This window comes from Elaeis guineensis, chromosome 5, assembly GCF_000442705.2.
Source record: "Elaeis guineensis isolate ETL-2024a chromosome 5, EG11, whole genome shotgun sequence".
NCBI lineage: Eukaryota > Viridiplantae > Streptophyta > Magnoliopsida > Arecales > Arecaceae > Elaeis > Elaeis guineensis.
This window is the reverse complement of record NC_025997.2, coordinates 81307632-81328388: the sequence shown is the minus strand read 5'-3', so window position 1 is coordinate 81328388 and position 20757 is coordinate 81307632.

Below are 20757 nucleotides of genomic sequence, written 5' to 3'. Positions count from 1 at the left end.
CAATTATTTATGACATAATATTTTAGTTATAAATATTTTATAAATTTTAAATTTTATAAATTTATTTTTTTTAAATATTGGCAATAAAAATACTTTTATAATAAATAATCAATTATTTATGATAAAAAATAATTTTCATCACAAATAATCAATTATTTATGATGAAATATTTTCATCATAAATAGCTAAAAAATAATCAAAAATAAAAAAAACCAAAACTTATAAATTATTTATGACTAAAATATTGCATTATAAATAATTAATTATTTATGATAAAAATCTATTTTCATCATAAATAATCGGTGATTTATGATGCAATATATTCATCACAACTAATCTATAATTTTTAAATTTTTTAAATTTCTTATTTTTTAAAAATATTGATGATGAAAATATTTTCATCATAAATAATCAATTATTTATGATGAAAATAGATTTTCATCATAAATATTTAATTATTTATAATGCAATATTTTTGTTGTAAATATTTTGTAATTTTTAATTTTTTTTAATTTTATATTTTTTTCAAAATATGGGTGATGAAAATATTTTTATTGTAAATAATCTATTTTTTACGATAGAAATCAATTTTTATCATAAATAATCAATTATTTATGATGTAATATTTTCATCATAAATATCTAAAAAAGTAATCAAAGATTTTAAAAAAATAAAAAATTATAGATTATTTATGATAAATTTTTTTTTATCATAAATAACTCTTTTTATGATGAAAAAATATTTTTATTATAAATATGAGTTTATTCACAATGAAACATATTTCATCGCCAATAGTTAAAAAAATCAAAAATTAAAAAAAAAAATTAAAAGTTGATCATTATTTGTGATAAAATTTTTCGTCTTCAAGTTTTTTGAATCTGTCTCATTACTCAATTTTGTATAGGTTGTTAGTTCTATGGACTGACCAGAGGTTACAAAGTACAAAGGCCTTGTATCTGCCCAAGAACATGGAAAGGAGGTGATACAGGATCTTTTTACATTAAAACATGATCCACGAAAAGATTATTCATATGGTAGCATGATAAGATAAGTTTACTCTTAAGGTTTAGTTTCTGTCTTTGAATTTGAGTTTAAATGCTCCCCCCTTTTCTCTTATTTTGTAGAGAATTATTGCTTTCTTTCTATAGATCAGTGAAACAGAAGCCCGAGAGAATAATATTCTATAAGTTTTTATAGTATCAATATATCCTTTGGAGCTGTGTTCTTCTATCATGCGATGGAAGCAAATAACTTGCTATTTGTGCAGGGACGGTGTCAGCGAAGGATAATTTGCTGAGGTATTACTTTATGAGATAGATGTAATATGAAAAGTAATTCTTATTTTATCAATATCTTCATCATAAGTATTCGATAATTTATGACTCAGTCTTGATAGATTTCTCTCGAGATCTCAGAATCACCGTAATATTCTCGTAGTCCCTTCCAAAATGAGGACTCCAAGAAGAAGATGAGCTTTTTGGAGATCGAAGACCTCAAAACTATCGATCTCCCATAGTATCCATTCTATTGCAGAAGTCAAAGAGCTGTTCTTATAATAATTATTAGCGACGTAAATTAAATATTTTATCGAAATTATATTTTTTATGTATGTAATTTTGTTTAAAAAAATCATAAATTAACTATTTATATAATTTTTTTGATTAATAAAAAATTAATTTTTTTGATAAAATTATTTTGAAAAATTTTTTTAGACCAAAAATTTTTTAGATTAAAGAAAATTAATTTTTTTATCATGAATATTTTTAATTATTATTTTTTATTATTAAATTTTTGGATAAAAATTATTTTTGATGAGAAAAATCAAAAATTAATTTTTTATGAAATTATTATTGAAAAGATAGTTAATTATTAGCGGCATAAAGCAAATTTTCATCACAAATAGTCTTTAAAATTTTTTTTTTATAAAAATTATTGATGATGAAAATAAAATTTACATTGGTAATAAGTTATTAATGATGAAATTTTTTGTTTTCATCGTCAAATTTTTTTTTGCAAAATTTTTTAGAGAAAAAAATTTTTTAGTGAGAATTTTTTTTGGTGAAAATTATTGGGGATGAAAATAAAATTTTTATTGTTAATAAATTTATTAATGATGAAATTTATTTTCATCACCAATAATTTTTTTTAGAGGAAAAGTTTTTTTAGTGAAAATTTTTTTTTGGCAAGAATTATTAGCGATAAAAATTAAATTTCCATTGCTAATAAAATTATTAATGATAAAATTTTATTTTTTCATTGAAAATAATTTTTTTTAGAGGGAAATTTTTTTAGTGAGGAATTTTTTTTGGCAAGAATTATTGATAATGAAAATAAAATTTTCATTGCTAATAATTTTATTAACGATGAAATTTTTGTTCATCACCAATAATTTTTTTTAGGCAAAATTCTTTTAGAGAAAAAATTTTTTAGTGGAAAATTTTTTTTTGATGAAAATTATTGACGATGAAAATAAAATTTTCGTTACTAATAGCATTATTAACGATGAAATTTTATTTTTTTATCATAAATAATTTTTTTTTAAAAAAAATTTTTTAGTTGAGAAATTTTTTTTTGATGGAAATTATTGATGATGAAAAAAATTTTTCATCATTAATAATTGTATTAGTGATGAAAATTTTCATCACTAATAGTTTTGCATTCAATGCTCGTCAACTCAACATCTTTTCACGTGAAACCCTCTCCCCTCTTCTCTCTCCGTGCTCTCCATGAGCTCTCCCCTCTCTCCTCTCCTCTCTCCCTCTCCCCTTTCCCTCTCTGTGCTCTCCCCCCTCTCTTCCCATCGGTGAGCCCGTCTCCACCATCGTCATAGCCGTCCGCCATCTGCACCATTGTCGCACCATTGTTGCTGTTGCCGTCCACCAGAGGTAAGGTATTCCAACCCATTTAATGTTCTAAGTAATTTTTTCATGTTGATGTAAAATTAAAAATCATGACTTGTTGCAGTAAGCATAAGAATATACTATGCATAGAGAATAATACGGATGCTGATGATCGATATAGGAGAAAATTTATAAAATAATTTGGTGATCTTATAAGTTACACTACTAATATGTTATTTTTAATAATTATTGAAATAATTATTTAAACCAACATAATTTTTTATGTTATGATGTAGATGAACTATAAGTATTTCAATAAAGAAGAGGGTGCGATCGATGAATTGTACATTTAGCATGCGGTCCTAATCGAAGGGTTAACCATTATGCATCCTGTATCATTGGGGGAATGAGATTTCACACAAGGGAGTTTGAGATGCAACGATGGACTCAGAATAGTGGGATTGCTACGATAGGATATAAAGGAGAAGAAGAGATTGAATATTGTGGTGTACTGATAGATATCATAGAACTAAAGTATGAGTCCAATAATTCTGTATTCTTGTTTTAGCATGAATGGTGGGATATTAGCTATAAATAGATCGATATTCATATCAATCCATACTTTATCAATATAAATTTTACAAGAACATGGTACCAGAATGAGCCATATATATTAGCAACTCAAGCGAAATAAGTAATATATTTGAAGGATCTTAAGTATCAAGATAATTGGTATGTCGTACAAAAAATAACACATAGAGGCGTATATGACATACCAATCCAATTAAAGATGGATGAAAATTCGGATTTACATGAAGAGGAAGCTTTTCAGCTGGAAGAACAAATTTTAGCCGAGCTTCTTGTTGATGAAGAACTTATAATGACTCCTTTGAATAGGACTGATCTACTGTCCAATGAAGTTGAAGCTGATTTTATATTTAATTTTGATGAGTCACAGGACGATAATCAGTTCATAAATAACGATGAGATAGAAGATCACACATATGTCGATTATTGTGATTCGGAAGAGGATCTACTATTGGGAATAGTATCCCAAAGCCAATCGTCAGCCTGTTGACGGTTGTGCTCTTTGTTGTATTAGTATATGAATTAAAAATTAATAAAAGTTATTTTGATATTTTTTCATGATAAATTATTTCATCTTCTAATGAACTCCTGTGTTGTGGTGAAGTCTTTAGGACTATTTAGACTCGACAAAGGAGGATTTGTCGTTTAGTCCTTAAACCAGTTCGTGACCAAATGATACGTTGTAACCAAGGACAACAACGTTTATCGAGTATAGGTCGTTGTGAGCCATATAGGTTGGTTGTCCTCTTAACCAAAGAGTGTGGAGACACTGGTATGGCATACAAGTGAGATGTAAGGGTACATCTGCACTGAACGTGACTAACTTCGGAGCTATTTTTGCTGTCAAGATTTGCTCTGATGGAATATGAGTATAAATGTTCCTCCGACCTGAGACCGCCACGGTGACTTGCAAGCAACTCACTGCACTTAGGCATTGGACTATCTGAATTTCTAATTCAGTGACGGAAGGTTGCAAGGTGTAGCCAAGTACTTGACTTATCGGTGTGTGTGTCAAGATGGGTTTGACCACTTCAATTTAGGAGCTGTGTACAGTCGTGTTTCAATTTAGGAAAACCTTGGCCAGGGTAGTCCTTGTGAGGAGTCACAGGACTATTTGAGTTGAGCACGATTCGGATGATCTAATCAGGGTTGACAGTTTAAATCCTGAGTCATCCTAAAATATAGGGGTCATAAGGATGAATTATACAGTAACCATATTCACTTAGGTTCTGAGTGTTGCGATTGCGACTCTTCGACCTATCCGGATATCGGGTACCATTGCTAGATGGTCACTTCGATTAGTACAGGAATTGGTTCCTGTGCTACCGGCTTAGGTTCGAACCTGTGGAGTCACACACATTAGAGGTTACTATCTGATCTGATGGCTGGTGAAGAGTTCTACGTGTCTGAGATTCTGTGATTGAGAATCAGGATTCTCTGATCACAAATTCCACACATTTTGGGTATCGAGGTCAAGAGTCCCACTGGTTGGGACTTTTCGATCAGGGTTACATATCGATGAATTCTGATGCCCGATTGCCCATTGGATTTGGACTCAGTATTTATAAGAGATTTAATTAGTGATTTGATCATTAATTAACTCAATTTGATTGAGTAATTATTTTTTGGATCAAGTCCAATTGAATTGGATTCAGTTGGGTTTGATCCGATTAGGTTAAGAGTTGACCTAATCGTCAAGATGGTTTGGTCCCTGATTTGATCAGGGGTTGGGCTTAGTCAATTCCTGATTTGATTAGAATTTTATTGAGCCTAATTAAGTTGGGTTTAAAATTAGTCTAATTGGACCTAACTTATTTGATTCAATTTGGTTGGTTTAAATAATGAAACCACCTTGGACCAATCTCCATGCGCCACCTCACTTCCATTGCACCCATTTGAATTCATGAGAACTTCTCATGAATTTTTCCTCATGCCAAGCCTTTCTCCACGCCCCACTTTAATGTGCCAAGTGAATGGATAAGGTTGGCCATTCAAATTCAAAATAATGTTTGAATTTGAATGGGCAATTAATCTTTGTGCCTTATCCCTTGTTTTACGCCCCAATTAATTACATGAGAAAATATTTCTCATAAAATCACTCCATGCACAATTTCAGCCATGCCTCCTCTTCTCACGCCTTTTGTGGATAAGGGATGAGTTGGTGTCCATTTGAATTCAAAATTTGATTTTGAATTCAAATGAGCAATTACTCATATTTATCTTTTCATTTGGATAAGATTTTTGAAGTGATTATAAAAAGAAGAGAAGAGTGGGGCGTGCAAGAAGAAGAAGTCTTTTCTTGGAGAGAAGTTTTGGGGTGTGAGAAAGTCTTATGCGTGAGAAGGAAGTCCATATCCTTCCAAGAGAAAAAGAAAAAAAAAATGGGTGCAAGGTTTCCGTTGAGTTTCCTAGAGTTTTAGCTTGGGGTTCGAAAAGTGAGAAGGTGAGCTATGAGTGTCGTGAGCCCACCAAATCTCAGGAAGATCTTCAACATTCTCTCAAGCACATCTGCTGACAATTCGGAGTGTCTGAAAAATTGACAGACATCGATCGAAGGAGTTCGATCAGCATCGGCCGTCGAAAGGGCTCTACAACGAGCTTGCACTCGTGAGGAGTCGATCAGATCGAGAGCTTCGTGTGGATGATCTACAGAGGCCAGACACACTGTGTGGCTGAATCGCAACGATCAGACTCTCCCAACGGTGATCAGATTGTGATGATCTACTACCCACACAAAGGTATTATGTTCTGAACACGTTATAGTAAAGAGTTTACTGTTCGAATTTCAAATTCAAATTTAAATGAATGCATGCTATATATCATATTTAGATCCTAGTGTAGGGTAAATTCATGTTAATTAATTAGATTAATTAATATTTTCTACTGTAAAATCATGATTTTGAAAAAGTTTTAAAATTATCATTTTATCCCTGCACTGAATTTTCACAACAAATGGTATCAGAGCGGGTTCTAAGATATGATATAAATATTTGCATGCATAGATTAAGTTGTAATCTAAACATTTAAATTTAAAATTTAAAATTTAAAATTTGAAAGTTGTTCGAAATTCAAAATTTAAAAATTCAAAATTTAAAATTTGAAATTCAAAATTCAAAATTTTGAAATTCGATATTTGAAATTTGAAATTTGAAATTCAAAATTTAAAATTCAAAATTTGAAATTCAAAAATTTAAAATTTTGAAATTTAAAATTTAAATTTTGAAATTGGTATATTTAGATATACTTGATCCAAGTAGCAAGTAATCGAATTGGGTTGGTTGCCATGGCCGTCCAGTCAAAGGAGAAAAGTAGGGTTTAAAGGCCCTCTCCTCCCATTCGATGGGGTCTCCTATGGCGGTAGGGGTCCCGCTGCAATTATATCCCATGCAGATGAAGCAGCGAAAGGAATTAATTGTAAAGGTTCAATTATAAAATTTATCATGAATGTGTTAGATTAGATCTAAAGGATTATTCATGATTTATTTTGATTGAGTTGTTTTCTGTTAAGTAATTAGCAATAGGATTGCTATTTATGAAATGTACTGATCTATTTGTGAAATGAGTCAACATATTTGGTGAACAGAAAATAAAACCTTTCAAATTTAAAAATTATTTTCAAAATACCAAACCCTGACCCATCAGCCCAAATACTTAATTAAAAGAATTAAGGGTTGTCTAGTAGGTCTAGAATTGTGAATTAAGACCTAAGATAATTGCATAAACTTGTGGGTCAATGGGTTAGATGGATTAGGTCCATAATTGGGTTAGACCTAAGGTTAGCTTAAAGAAATGGACTGAATTAGAGTAATTGGTCAAATCTAATCAAAAGTTGAATTAGATTTGGTCAAAGATACTCTAGACTCAACTCCAATAGTTGTAGTTGAATGGGTCCATGTCTTTAACTAGACCAAGATGGACTTAATTCATGGCTACACGGTGGAACTCTATTTACTAAGTTGATCAAATTAAAACTAATGAACCGGTTGGTGTCTAAGGTAAGTTTGGCAGTTTGACTAGTGGTTTTTAAGCGGGAGCTACTCGCAGTGATTCCTCTCTGACGAGTTAATGGCTTATCCCCACCACTGATCTCACTTACCTGGCCAACTTGATGAATTAGGTTTTGATTAGATCACTTGGTGATTAGGGCTCACCCATGTCATTAGGTAAATCAGTTTGACTGATTTAGGTGCTCCTAATGCTGGCTTAATTAAATCCTTTTTAATCTGACTTGGTGAAGTCAGTGGGAGGATTGAAATTGGCTGGTAATTTATCTTCTCATCTATTCTTTAATAAAATCCTCAAAAATTATTAGGTCCTAAAAATGATTAAGTTATATTGATAACTAAGTCATAGCCTCCCATTAAGTGAGTGATAATGAGTCCATTAGTTTAATAATCATTGGAGGCCCAAAGGCCAGGTGCTTATTGACTAATGGAATTATCATTCATAGTATGATAATTTGGTTTGAGTCTTTCGGATGGTGGTCAGGTTGGCCGGCCAAAGTCGGGCCTGATCATTTATTGATCTGATTCATCAAATCAAATCATGTTAATGGTTGGACCTAACCAGATCTTTTCAGTGGAGGCCAAAGCCTACTGATTAGGTTCTGGGGCAAAATTAATTACTAGAAGTTGTTTAGAGAAACAATTGGTTATGAACCTACCCATAGATGCGCATGGGTTGACCAACCAAAGTTGGGCTCGTGTGTAGTCTGTGTGGATTCTAGTACCCACTAAGAAATTAAAGTAATTCCTCGAATTGGAGGTTGAGACTACCAATTTGTAAAAATACTGAGAGAAACTTTAGACTAAAGTCCAAGTCTTTAGTATTAATAATTTGTGTACTAATTAAGGTCTGATTTTCCTTTATGTAGCTATGGCCACTACCCAGTCGCTCCGATCATTATTAGATAATGACAAGCTCATGGGACCTAATTTCGATAGCTGGTATCGAAAATTAAAAATCGTCCTTGAGCATGAGCGGATCCTTTATGTAGTAACGGATCCGACACCTGAGGAGCCAGCCCCAAATGTTAGAGGGACAGTCTGAGACACTTATCAGAAGTGGCTCAACGATCGCACCACCGTTCGGTGCATAATGCTGGCGGCAATGAATGATGAGTTCAGCTGCAGGTTCGAGAATGCCCAGCCCCAGGAGATGCTTCAAATGTTGAACGACTCCTTTGGCACGTCTGACGATGTTGAAAAGCACAAAACTAGTTGTGCCATTTTTAATGCTCGGATGAGGGATGGGGCCTCAGTCACTGATCATGAATTGTACATGATCGAAATGATTAAGCGCCTAAGTAAACTGGGCTTTTCCCTGCACGAGCAGCTCGGTAAGGATGCGATCCTTAATTCATTGCCCAAGTCCTTCCTCCCCTTCCTTACTCATTTTCGGATGACAAAGCCTGCAGTGAACTACCACGGCTTGTTGGGGTTGCTGCAGAACTTTGAGAAGGATCACCAGCTCCATAAGGAGTCGGTGAATGTTGTGGGAGGATCTTCTTTTGATCGTCGATCCTTTAAGAAAGGGAAGAAGAATAAGAAGAAGAAGAACAAGAAGGTGCAGCCACATGCTAGGACGTCTGCACAGGGTCAGACCAAGAAGCGCAAGCCCGACCAGAGCCAGGCGGAGTGCTTCTTTTGCAAGAAGCAGGGGCACTGGAAGAGGAATTATCCTCTATACATTGCCTCCTTGGACCCAAACAGGCCGAAGAAGAAGCAAGGTACTTATATGATAACACCTTGCAACTTTTCTATTTGTGATACTACTACCTGGGTATTGGATATCGGAAGCCCTTATCATATTTGTAATTCGATGCAGGGTCTGCAGGTCAGTAGGAGATTTGATGAAGGCGAGAGGTTCCTGAACGTTGGAGATGGAAGCAAAGTTCTAGTTCTAGCATCAGGAATCATGAACCTTGTAATCAATTCTAGAAATATAATTCTGAGTGAATGTCACTATTGTCCAAGCTTTTTATTAAATATTATTTCTGTAGGTCTTTTGGCCATGAACGGTTATCAATTTTTAATAAAAAAGAAATATTTATAATATCATTTTAAGTGATGTTACAATATTTGTTGGACAACTTAATAATGGAATTTACTTTCTATCACAACCTGTTAATGTGGTTCAAACCTCCGGTAAATACCCTAGAATAGATAATGTGTCAGAAGTCTACCTTTGGCACTATAGGCTAGGTCATATCAATAAGAACAGGATAAACAGGTTGGCTCAAGAAGAAATTTTTGAAGTAGGTGATTGTGAATCACTTCCAACCTATGAGTCTTGTCTTCTTGGTAAAATGACCAAATCACCTTTTACTGGAAAAGGTGAGCGAGCCAGTGAACTCTTGGATCTGGTACATTCTGATGTATGTGGACCCATGAGCTGAAGTGCAAGAGGTGGATATTTCTACTTTATAACCTTCATAGATGATTTATCGAGGTATGGGTATGTCTATTTAATGAAGCATAAATCAGAGTCGTTTAAAATATTCAAACTATTCTGAAATGAGGTAGAAAAATAAACTGAAAAGTGTATTAAAACTCTTCGATCTGATCGAGGAGGTGAATACCTTTCCAATGATTTTCTGACATATCTTGGGGAGAATGGGATTCTCTCTCAGTGGACACCTCCTGGAATACCACAGCATAATGGTGTGTCTGAAAGGAGGAATTGGACCTTGTTGGACATGGTTTGATCCATGATGGGGTTTGCTGGTCTGTCGATCTCTCTTTAGGGATATGCACTCGAATCGGCTTGTTACCTTCTAAATAGGGTTCCAAGTAAGTCTATAACCAAAACGCCATATGAGATATGGATAGGACGTAAGCCAGTACTCTCGCACCTTAGGGTTTGGGGGTGTCCGGCTTATGTTAAACATTTAATTACGGACAAGCTTGGACCTAGGTCTGACAAGTGTAATTTTATAGGATACCCAAAAGAGACCAAAGGGTATTACTTCTACCTAGCTGATGAGCAAAAAGTGTTTGTCAGCCTTAAGGCAATCTTTTCGAAAAAAGAGTTCCTTGGTGAAGGGACTGTTGCCTCTAAGGTCGAACTTGACGAAGTTCGATAGGTAAAAAAATCGACACATGTTGCTGAACCTGAACCGAATTTGATTAGATCAGATCCGGAGCCCATTGTTCAAGCACCCTTAAGGCGATCTGGTAGAGTACCACGTCAACCAGACAGATACTATGGTTTCTTGGTCCGGGACGACGATCCTATCGAACTTGATGAAAACGATGAGGATCCGATCACCTACATGGATGCAATACAGAGACCCGACTCTGAGAAATGGCTAGAGGCCATGAAATCCGAAATGGAGTCCATGAAGATCAATGATGTGTGGACATTGGTTGACCCACCCGAAGGAGTAAAACCCATAGAGTGTAAGTGGGTCTTCAAGAGGAAGAGGGGCACAGACGGAAAGGTGGAAACCTATAAAGTCCGTCTGGTTGCCAAGGGATATTGTCAACGTTATGGTATAGACTATGATGAGATGTTTTCTCTTGTGACAATGCTCAAATCCATTCGAATTATGCTTGCGATAGCTGCCCATTTGGACTATGAAATCTGGCAAATGGATGTGAAGACAGCTTTCCTAAATGGAGAGCTGGATGAAGAGGTGTATATGATACAACCTGAAGGATTCACATCCATAGATGAGTCTAAGGTGTGCAGACTACAGAGGTCCATTTATGGACTTAAGCAGGCATCACGGAGTTGGAACATACATTTTGATAAGATGATCAAGACGTATGGCTTCGTTAAGAATGGAGAAGAGCCATGCATTTATAAGTGGGCTAATGGTTCAGTAGTGGTATTTCTTGTATTGTATGTGGATGACATTCTCTTAATCGAAAATGATGTCCCTGCATTACAAGGAATAAAGATTTGGCTGTCGTCACAGTTCTCCATGAAGGATCTGGGAGAAGCTTCCTATATCCTAGGGATGAGGATCTATAGGGATAGATCTAAAAGGTTGCTTGGTTTATCCCAGTCCATGTACATTGATACTATGCTGAAGAGGTTCAGCATGGAGAATTCTAAGAAAGACTATCTTTCGATAGGCCATAAAATTTCTCTCTCGAAGAGGGATTATCCGACAACACCTCAAGAGAGAGAGGATATGGGTAGGATTTCATATGCTTCGATAGTGGGATCTATCATGTATGCCATGATATGTACACGACCAGATGTGGCATACTTACTAGGGGTAGTGAGTAGATACCAATCTGATCCAGGGGAGAATCACTGGAAGGTTGTTAAAACCATCCTGAAGTATTTAAGAAATACTAAGGACAAGTGGCTTATTTATGGTAAATTGAACTTGAGACTTATAGGGTTTACAGACTCTAGTTTCTAGTCTGATCACGATGACAGCAAGAGTGTGTCGGGATTTATTTTTACCCTTAATGGTGGGGCTATCTGCTGGAAGAGTTTCAAGCAGTACATAGTGGCTGATTCAGTTTGCGAGGCGGAATATGTCGCTGCATCAGATGCTACCAAAGAAACGATGTGGCTGAGGAAATTTATCATCGAGCTCGAAGTAGCACCCTCCCTTGTTGGTCCAATTTTGCTCTATTGTGACAGCTCTGGAGCTATTGCTCAGGCAAAGGAACCGAAGGCACACCAGTGGATGAAGCATATTCTGCGCCGCTACCATCTCATCTGAGAAATTATGGATCGAGGTGACGTCGACCTTCAAAAGATCGACGGGAAGGAGAACCTGGCCGACCCATTCGCTAAAGCCATTGCGGTGAAGGAGTTCGACAACTACAAGTCGAAGATGGGTATTAAATACTGCACCGATTTGTTTTAGTTCAAGTGGGAGATTGTTGGGAATAGTGTCCCAAAGCCAATCGTCAGTCTGTTGACGGTTGTGCTCTTTGTTGTATTAGTATATGAATTAAAAATTAATAAAAGTTATTTTGGTATTTTTCATCACAAATTATTTCATCTTCTAATGAACTCCTGTGTTATGGTGAAGTCCTTAAGACTATTTAGACTTGACAAAAGAGGATTTGTCGTTTAGTCCTTAAACCAGTTCATGATCAAATGATACGTTGTAACCAAGGACAACAATATTTATCGAGTATAGGTCATTGTGTGCCATATAGGTTGGTTGTCCTCTTAACCAAAGAGTGTGGAGACACTGGTATGGCATACAGGTGAGATGTAAGGGTACATCTGCACTGAACGAGACCGACTCCGAAGCTATTTCAGCTGTCAAATTTTGCTCCGATGGAATATGAGTATAAATATCCCTCCGACCTGAGACCGCCACGGTGACTTGCAAGCAACTCACTGCACTTAGGCACTGGACTACCTGAATTTTTAATTCAGTGACGGAACATTGCCGGGTGTAGTCAAGTACTTGACTTATCAGAGTGTGTGTCAAGATGGGATTGACCACTCCAATTTAGGAGCTGTGTACAGTCGTGTTTTAATTTAGCAAAATCTTGGCCAGGGTAGTCCTTGTGAGGAGTCACAGGACTGTTTGAGTTGAGCATGATTCGGATGATCTAATCAGGGTTGACAGTTTAAACCTTGAGTCATCCTAAAACACAGGGGTCATAAGGATGAATTATACAGTAACCATATTCACGTAGATTCTGAGTGTTGCGATTGCGACTCTTCGACCTATCCAGACGTCGGGTACCATTGCTAGATGGTCACTTCGATTAGTACAGGAGTTGGTTCCTATGCTACCAGCTTAGGTTCGAACCTGCGGGGTCACACACATTAGAGGTTCCTATCTGATCTGATGGCTGGTGAAGAGTCCTACATATTTGAGATTCTATGATCGAGAATCAGGATTCTCTGATAACAAATTCCACACATTTTGGGTACCGAGGTCAAGAGTCCCACTGGTTGGGACTTTTCGATCAGGGTTACATATCGATGAATTCTGATGCCCGATTGCCCATTGAATTTGGACTCAATATTTATGAGAGGTTTAGTTAGTAATTTGATCACTAATTAACTCAATTTAATTGAGTAATTATTTTTTGGATCAAGTTCAATTGAATTGGATTCAGTTGGGTTTGATCCGATTAGGTTAAGAGTTGACCTAATCGTCAAGATGGTTTGGTCCCTGATTTGATCAGGGGTTGGGCTTAGTCAATTTCTGATTTGATTAAGATTTTATTGAGCCTAATTAAGCCTAATTAAGTTGGGTTTAAAATTAGTCTAATTGGACCTAACTTATTTGGTTCAATTAGGTTGGTTTAAATAATGAAACCACCTTGAACCAATCTCCATGCGCCACCTCACTTCCATTGCACCCATTTGAATTCATGAGAACTTCTCATGAATTTTTTCTCATGCCAAGCCTTTCTCCATGCCCCACTTTAATGTGCCAAGTGAATGGATAAGGTTGGCCATTCAAATTCAAAATAATGTTTGAATTTGAATGGGCAATTAATCTTTGTGCCTTATCCCTTGTTTTATGCCCCAATTAATTACATGAGAAAATGTTTCTCATGAAATCACTCCATGCACAATTTTAGCCATGCCTCCTCTTCTCATGCCTTTTATGGATAAGGGATGAGTTGGTGTCCATTTGAATTCAAAATTTAATTTTGAATTCAAATGAGCAATTACTCATCTTTATCTTTTCATTTGGATAAGATTTTTGAAGTGATTATAAAAGAAAGAGAAGAGTGGGGCGTGCAAGAAGAAGAAGTCTTTTCTTGGAGAGAAGTTTTGGGGTGTGAGAAAGTCTTGTGCGTGAGAAGGAAGTCCATATCCTTCCAAGAGAAAAAGAAAAAAAAAATGGGTGCAAGGTTTCCGTTGAGTTTCCTAGAGTTTTAGCCTGGAGTTCGGGAAGTGAGAAGGTGAGCTACGAGTGTCGTGAGCCCATCAAATCTCAGAGAGATCTTCAACATCCTCTCAAGCATGTCTGTTGATGATCCAAAGCATCCAAAAAATCGATAGACATCGATCGAAGGAGTTCGATCAGTATCGGCCGTCGAAAGGGCTCTACAACGAGCTCGCACTCGTGAGGAGTCGATCAGACTGGGAGCTTCATGTGGATGATCTGCAGAGGCCAGACATACTGTGTGGCTGAATCGTAATGATCAGACTCTTCCGACGATGATCAGATTGCGGCGATCTACTACCCGCACAAAGGTATTGTGTTCTGAACACGTTACAGTAAAGAGTTTACTGTTCGAATTTCAAATTCAAATTTAAATGAATGCATGCTATATATCATATTTAGATCTTAGTGTAGCATAAATTTATGTTAATTAATTAGATTAATTAATATTTTTCACTGTAAAATCATGATTTTGAAAAAATTTTAAAATTATCATTTTACCCCTGCATTGAATTTTCGCAACATCTACACATTGAAGAAGATACGAATATTGATGAATAGATCTATATTCTATGTTCAATCTTCTCTTATAATAATGGTATGCGATATAATTCTATTCATTAGAATATAATTTATTTATTATTATTATTATTCAATATTATATTCATTTATATGTCAAGAATTGTAGGTATGGTATTAGGAGACAAATGATGACATTCGCATTCACTGTCTACCCTGGAGGTTGAGGCACCTTCATCGATTTTTATTGCCGCACCAGCTCCATCGTCAGATGGTCCTTCACTGACAGGTCCCAGTGAGACGGGTTCGAGTGAGGTTGGTCTGAGTGGTATTATTATACTTTTTATATAATAAAATTTAATTTTTTTTATTTGGACAGCTATCATACTAATGATTATTTATTGTTGTTTCAGACCAGTCTCCACCAGTAGTGAGGTGAGAGTGAGGTCGATCAAAGAACCTCGCTCTAGAGTGTTGGAGATGTGAGCATCCAGGACAGTATGTCTGTATCAAGATGCCACCCGACTACACCAGGCCCATTAGGGGATGGTGCGAGCTGTGGCAGACCAAGCTGGGCATCATATGCCGCAACTATGCCCCCGTGATGCTTTTTGATTGGTGTCACATTGTACTGGCTCAAAGAAAAATTTTTTACACCCAGTTACAGGTAAAATAAATTATACTATGAATATTTAATTAGCATGATATTCTTCTAATATTTGTTATTAGCAGGGTGTATTTGATATTATTGATTTTGAGGAGGCTTATGTGCGGTGAGCTGTGGATGCTCATTTATCTTTGCATTTTAAGGAGTATCGCTACCACATCCATTAGCATTGGTACCATATGATGCAGGATCATGGGGTGGAGGCAGCATGGCAGTGGCCCTATGATAGCATCACTATGGATGATTGGACTGTCCTATACCGGCATTACGAAGATCCGACATATCAGGTTACACATCCAAACTTCTTTTTTTTAGAGTTTAATGATTGAATCATTTATTCTTAAATTTATTTTGTTACCTACTAATTTGACTGCTAATTGTATAGAGAAGATATGCCCAGAACATCGTGAATCGGGCTAGACAGATCGTACCATATTATGGGGGTTCGAGGTCATTCGCTCATCACATGGAGTAGATGGTAAGTAATTTCTAATTAGTATATAATTCTCTAACTATTTAAAAATTTTTAATTAATTATTCTTAAATTACAGAGAGATGCTGAGAGTGGCGAGCTTTCTGATAAGATCGATATCTACCAGCGGATCCACCAATGACGGTCAGAGGAGTGGACGATGGGGAGCTAGGAGCTCTTTATAAATTTTTTTAATTATTTTTTCATTCATAGTTTGATTTTTAGTACAAAATTAAAATATCTATAACTTTAATTTTTAGGACTGTATGATAGACATCAAATCCCAGCCTACCTCTGAGGGCTCGATCGTACCCACAGATGACGAGATCTATGATCAGATGCTTGGTACGAGACCCTGTTATGTTAAGAATCTAGGGTATGGGATCACTGCTCTCTCATCCTCATGCTCGTCCAGGGCTGACATCCATACTGCCTGCGATGCTCGACTGACGGAGATTCAGAGGCAGGCTGAGCAGCGAGCTGATGAGTTGACTGCATGCGTCGATGAGTACTAGCGATTTCAGATCCAGATGATGGAGCAGATGTCACAGATGGAGCAGATGATGCAGCAGCAGGTCGATTTGAGCTCATCCGAGCACTCCCCTTCCCTAGCCCGTTCTCCTTCTATAGATACCGATACTTGATGGCCTATTTGTGTAGTTTTTTATTTTTATTTTAGATCTCTTATAACTTTAATTTAATATAATAAAATAATAAAATTTATTTATATATTAATTATATAAATTTTTTATTTTTATTTTTAATTTTTAATTTATAAAAAATATTATAAATATAAATTAAATATATATATTCATAAATTATTTTTTAAAAAAATATTTATAAATTATTAGCAATAAAATTATTCCTGATGAAATATTGGTTGCCAAAAAATATATTAGCGATGAAAAATTAGTCATAAATATTTTTTTTTAATAAATTTAAAAATATTAAAATTTTATATTAAATTAATAATAATGAAAATATATGTCAAAATTTGAAATATTTATGGTGTAAAATTTATGTCACTAATATTTTTTTAAATTTGATTTTTATAAAATTTTTTAATTAAATTAATAGCGATAAAAATATTTTCATTGCAAATAATAATATTTACGATGAAAAATTTATGTTGCTAATATTTTTTTAAATTTAATTTTCATAAAAATTTTTAATTAAATTAATATTGATAAAAATATTTTTATCACAAATAACCATATTTACGATGAAAAATTTACATCACTAATTTTTTTAAAAATTTGATTTTTATAAAAATTTTTATTTAAATTAATAGTGATGAAAATATTTTCATCATAAATAATGATATTTGTGATGAAAAATTTATGTTGCTAATATTTTTTTAAATTTATTTTTTATAAAAATTTTTAATTAAATTAATATTGATAAAAATATTTTTATCACAAATAACCATATTTATGATGAAAAATTTACATCACTAAATTTTTTTTTAAATTTAATTTTTATAAAAACTTTTATTTAAATTAATAGTGATAAAAATATTTATGTCACTATTAATTTAATATTTATTAGTGATGAAAATTTTAATAAAAAATTATGATATTTATGATGAAAAAATTATGTCCCTAATACTTTTTTAAATTTAATTTTTATAAAATTTTTTAATTAAATTAATAGTGATGAATAAAATTCATCATAAATAATTAATTTCATTGCAAATTATCTTTTTTTACGACTAAAATTTTTTATTGTAAATGATTTTTGAAAAAATAAATTTTTTAAGTATGAAAATTTTTTATCGATAATATTGATTATTTATGATAAATTTTTTTTATCATAAAAAATTATCAATGATGGTATTATTGGTGACTAAATATTAGCAATGAAATTTTCATCGCTAATAACTATAAGTGACGAAAATTGGTTATTAGCGATGAATTTTTTTCATCGCTAATATCCTATTTTGTTATAGTGTTAGAAATTTGAGGCTCTATCCACATGTAGGATCCAGAATGAATCATGACTTTCAAGACTTGCTGGGATTGATCCATCATCAGGAATAGTGTACTCTATAACAAAGTCAGTAGTACCTGGCCTTTAACTACAGTTTGAGGTCGGTAGTGGATATCAAATTCTCTCAATTCAATAACTCATTGGCTGATCCGACCTGAAGTATTAACTCTTTGTAATATCGATTTGAGTGGCTGATCTATCAATACTGCAATGATATGAGCTTGGAAGTAAGGCCTAAGTCTCCAGGCTGCCATAATCAAAGCATATATTATCTTTTCATTCTTTTTATACCAGCTTTCTACATCTCACAACAATTTGCTGGTGTAGTAGATAGGCCTTTGAATGTCCATTTCTTTCCACATAAGCACCGAACTGACTGCACAAGGTGAAACAGAAATACACATATATAGTTCTTCACCTTCAACTGGCTTAGAAAGAAGAGGAGGAGGGCCAAGATATTTTTTAAGATCTTCAAAAGTAGTCTGACATTCTTCTATCTAACTGAAATTCTTGATATTTCTTAATACTTTGAAGGATGGAAGGTATCTTTCAGCTGACCTGAAAATAAATCGGTTAAGGGCTGCTACCCATCCAGTGAGCTGCTGGATTTTTTTAATGGAGGTCGGGCACTTCATTTTCAATAATACTCGAATCTTTTTAGGATTAGCTTCTATTCATCTCTGATTAATAAGAAAGTCAAGAAACTTATTTAAGCCAATCTCGAAGGTATATTTGTTAGGATTGAGCTTCATCCAATACTTTCTAAGTTCTTCAAATGCTTCCTCCAAATTGGTAATATGCTAGTCCTCTTCGGTGCTCTTTACTATCATATTATTAATATAAACCTCTATATTTTGATTAATTTGTTGCTTGAAAACTATATTGACAAGGCATTGAAATGTAGCACCTACATTTTTAAGATCAAAAGGCATCATTTTGTAACAATACAAATCTCTTTCAGTGACAAAAGTAGTATTTTCTTCATCTTTTGGAGCCATTTTGATCTGATTATAGCCTGAAAAGCATCCATAAAGCTGAGGAGCTTATGATTCGAGGTAGCATCTACAAGCTAATCAATTCTCGATAGAGAAAAACTATCCTTCAGATAAGCTTTATTGAGATCTTTATAGTTGATGCATATCCTCGATTTGCCATTGGCCTTCTTAACCATAACAATATTGGCTATCTATTTCAGATGATGAACTTCTCTGATGAATCTTGCATTTAAAAGCTTGTCAACTTTCTCATCAATGGTTTTTTGCCTTTTCAGGATAAAACTTCTTTTTTTTTTGCTGAATCGGCTTGAAATTTGGATCCATATTTAGTTTATAAATAATTGTATCAGTAGGGATGCCAAGCATATCAAAGGTCGATCAAGCAAAGACATTAGTATTTGTCTGTAGAAACTTGATTATTTTATCCCTTAAACTAGACTTAAGGTTTTCACTGATTTGGTCTATTTTTTTTTGGATCATCTCCTAAAGGAATGGCTTTAAGCATTTCTGTCGGTTCATCTTGGATTTTTTCGAGCTCATCTAATGCATTCGGTATGTCAACTGGCACAGTTTTCATCGATTATTTTATTTTAGTAGAAATCATAAAATATTATCAAGCCACCGTCTGGTCACCACATATTTCATCAATTCCTTTGTTTGTTGGAAAATGCATTAATAGATGGTAGGTAAAGACAATGGCTTTAAGAGCATTGAGACCAGGTTGATCGAGAATAGCATTATAGGCAGATGAGACTCTGACCATCAGAAAAATGAGCTGCACCGTTGACTGCCTGGGCTCCTGTCCTGCTGTAATCGATAGAGTAATTTTTTTCTTCAATCACCATCGAATTTTTTGAGAACCCGATGAGAGGAGTATCGACCTGCCTAAGCTATCTGGTTAGGTCTATTTTTGAAAAAATATCATAGAACAACACATCAGCAGAGCTTCCATTATCAATGAGAACTCTTTTTACATCATACTCTGCTATTGTCATAGAGACGACAGCAGTATCATTATGAGGGGTTTGGATCTTCTTTACATCATTCTCAAAAAATGAAATAACATCTTCAGTTCTTTGCCTCTTGGGAGATGGGTCATCAATGCTAGGTAGGCTGTCGGATATTATGTTGATAACATCAGCAGTTGGTCAGTTATGGTCCTCAAAGGTTTCTTCTGTTAGAGGCCTGTACTCCATGATTTTGGCTGGCCTGACATATTTATCGAGGTAACCTCGCTGTACCAAAGCTTCTATCTCATCTCACAGCTGTCTATATTTTTCGATGTCATGGCCATGGTCTCGATGGAAGTGACCATATTTTTGCTTGTCTCTCTTCTCTGGAGGAGCCTTCAAAGGACCAGGCCTTCAGAGATACCTTTCTCCTTCAAATTCCATCAGAATCTGAGCTCGATGGGTGGACAGAGGGGCATAAGAATTAAAGTGCCGAGGTGGACTTCTTGACCTCAAATTTTTTTGAGGTCGATTTGAGTTTTTAGTATATGGTACTTCATTGTTCTCCCTTGATCGTTTCTTCCCATTTTGGTCCTTCCTTACCTATCTTAAGATAGCTTTCTCCTCCTCGGTCTGAGCATACTTACGCATCCGATTGAGTATCTTGTCATAGATGTCTGGAAAGTTCTTATTAAGAGAAAAGACCAAATGGTTGCTTTGAAGTCTCTTTTTCAAAGCAGACATTGCAACTGATTCATTAAAATTTTTTACTTTCAGGGTGGCCGTATTGAAATGAGCCACATACTTTCGGAGGTCTTCTTCCTTCTATTGCTAAACAGAGAAAAGACTATCTACATGTCTCAAATGAGATCGGTTAGTGCCAAAGTAAGTGACGAACAGCCT